This window comes from Apium graveolens, chromosome 4 (assembly GCF_009905375.1).
Source record: "Apium graveolens cultivar Ventura chromosome 4, ASM990537v1, whole genome shotgun sequence".
NCBI classification, from domain to species: Eukaryota; Viridiplantae; Streptophyta; class Magnoliopsida; order Apiales; family Apiaceae; genus Apium; species Apium graveolens.
The window spans coordinates 246,131,704-246,134,897 of NC_133650.1; positions in this window are offsets into that span (position 1 = coordinate 246,131,704).

Here is a 3,194-nt window from a genome sequence, read left to right on the forward strand (position 1 = left end):
TGGAAACGAGTGCAGTGTAGTAAGCTAATATCAGGCAAGTGTTCCGAACTTTCTCGAAATATTTTAATACGTGATAATCTTGTTGATATTGCAAGTGCTTTGAAGCACTGAAACCTAAACTCTGATTCCAGTTATTGTTCTTGAGCCATAAACCTTATTCTTTCTAGACCATTGATTGTTGTATACCCAAACACGAACCTCAAATATACGATACTACTCCATAAATACATGCAAACAAAATCCCAAACACTGAACTGAATTACTTGTACATTCAATCATTGTATCCTATGCTTTGAAAGCCCAAATCTTTGAAACTCTGAAATGTTGATTCCTTTGTTATCCAATTCTTTCATTACCCAACATCTAAGCTTTTAAATTACCTTATTGATCCTTACAAGGATTAAAACTCTTTCATTGTTAAACATCTATTGTTGTTAATGATTTCGGTTATTGCTTATTATTGCATATTCTGTTATTATGTTAGAATTGGATTGTTTTTTTTTTAAAATTGTGGACCAGATTCGTGGTCAGACCATATAATGGTCAAGTTAGGCCAATGTGTGCCTTGGATCCAGTAGTTAGAGCAATGCTGTGTTCCTTGCTCGGGGTTAGTGCGCGACTGATCAGCAGCCTAACCTTGGTTTTTAAATTAAAAGTATAATATCCAATTCTAAATCATAATCCAATGTTCACTTGATATCATAATCATATTCACCTGATGATCATTATTCTCAGTTTTGTCATTATGACTTGCTGAGCTAGTTAGCTCATTTGTGCGATGTTGTTTATATTCTTTCCAGTTAAAAAGGAACCAGTTGGTAGCGAGGATCCCCAGTCCAGCGCGAGAGCTAGGGGTTCAGGTTGAGATAGCTGAGCTAGTAGGCTTCTTTTGGGATAATTTAAGTTTGTAAAAGTTTGTAATAATGTTTAATACTCAGTTTGAGTTTGAAATAGTTGGGATTTGAATGGTTTGTAATATATTAGTGTGTTTGGCTTGTGTGCATACTTTAACCTGTTGCGGTACGTGGTGGTTGGTAAGTAGGGTCACTGCATATATTATTATTATCTTTATTATTGTTATAAGTAGGTTATAATTAAGGTGTGTGTGTGGACCCCAAACTTCTGACCCGGGTTTGGAGGGCGCCACACATATGGGTTGACCTCTGTTTGAATAAGGATGCAAGTACCTTTTTAAAGGTGGAATTAAGGATAGAACATCGATAACTTGAGATGAACCATGGGGGAATGCATAAAGGTTGGCATTTCACCTTTAATAGGGACATTATGAGCTTGGGTAGTACGGAATGAAGGACTAAGGCAACAACAATCTTTAAGGATCAGTGGAGAAATATTTCAGAAGTATATAGACAATGGTTCTAGTATTAGTAAATGGTATTTTGATATGCCCTGTATCTAGGGAATACAGGAGGAATGATTCAAGGATAACCTTAGAGGTCTTACAAGGAGAAAGATAATATTTAAAGTTCTGAAGAATAGAAATTTTGATAAAGGAAATATGATGTAATTATAATAATGCCGGGTGGGCACGGTGTTGAACCATAAGAAAGTATAGATCGACCCAATGAAGGTCGAGATTGGTGAAAAAAGGACCCAAGATGAGAGACGTCCTAAGTATGATTGAGAGTCAGTTGTGACAATGTTAACCTCTAAAGACCGAGGCAATAACTTATGGAAAAACGGTGATAATTTTTTTTCTCACCGAAGCTTAAGGAAGAGCATTTTCACAGAAGGAGTGATTGGAAATGAGGTAGAAAATTTAGTTGGAGATCGTTCAAAAGACATTGATTATAATAAACTATTACTATCAGGAAAGTCCAATGAGGTGGCCGACACTCTAAGTGTAAGAGAGCAATTATAGGCGCTCGTGCCAGAGGAATACAGTGATGATATTTAAAGCCGTTAAGGTTGTATTATGGTGTGAAAGATTGACATTCCTTCTGATGATTGTGCGATACTCAACCGTAATAGTAGTTTGGTCAAGATGTAATTTATGTAATCGCCGTGAGCGGGCTATCTATCTTAGAAGGTCCTATCTTGAGATAAGTTAGGACCATGTTATGAAAGGACTAAATGAACCTTTGAGCTTCATGTCTCCCAACAAAGACATATGGTTAATAATGGTATTAACCTGTTATCGTTGCTTTTATTGAAACTCTTCTGCAATTTTATCTGCTTCATGTCATATGTACGTCAAGTTCAGGAGTGTTCTTCATAAATCATGAATGGTGATTATGTTTCCTCCTTAGAAGAATTCGATACGATATGTATGGACTCCATATGGTTATATATTAAATTTCATGGAAAACGAATGACTACAGTAGGTCAGCGGTGGACCATAGTAATGCAGCAATGATTCTGCGAGTAATGAGCCAATTACAGCCGTGAGAGTTGTATTGGAATGGATGTTGAGATTGAGTACCACTAATCGGGTCGTGGTGATGTATAAGTTATTAATGATAGACCAACTAAGACGAACATTTACCTATGATATATTTATTCCTTCTTATCGATGAAGAGTAGTATTACTATACGAAGAAGGTTGTGGTGTAGCAATGGATTCTAGTAACGATGATGTCTAGAATGAAATCCCAGATTCGATTTTTGCTGTCAAGGGAGTTTCAACGGTGATTGTTTATAAGCTCGAGCAAGAGCATGGGTTCATAGAACGATGGACGGAATAGTAAAAGATTCAGGAATATGTATTGCGATGCTATAATACTTGATGTTGAGATATATACATATATATGTTTTTTTCTCCTGTGATAAACCTCTATAGTTCAGAGGTAGACTCCAAGCCAGATGTTTTATGGAAATATTTTTATATAATTCTCTTAAATTATTTCTTTTCTCTTCTTTTCATTTTCGTGTAAACTGAGAAGAACAACCCTTCCAAAAGGGGAGGTATAGCCGAATGACTATCTATCTGTGTGATAGAAGCCTAGTAGGATACCACATGTTGTTTAATTGCTTGTCAAGTACTAAAGGCTGGCCACCTTCTGTACTAACTATGCAATAGAACAAGTGTTCATGATCATAGTGATCTCTCAATAAATTCTTTTACTTCTATATGGTTGATCAAACTTTGGAAGATAGATTCAGCTAGAAAAGGAGTAGTATAAGTATGGTGGTATTCGGAATGGAAACACGTTCGTGATACTAAGGTTAACGTATTT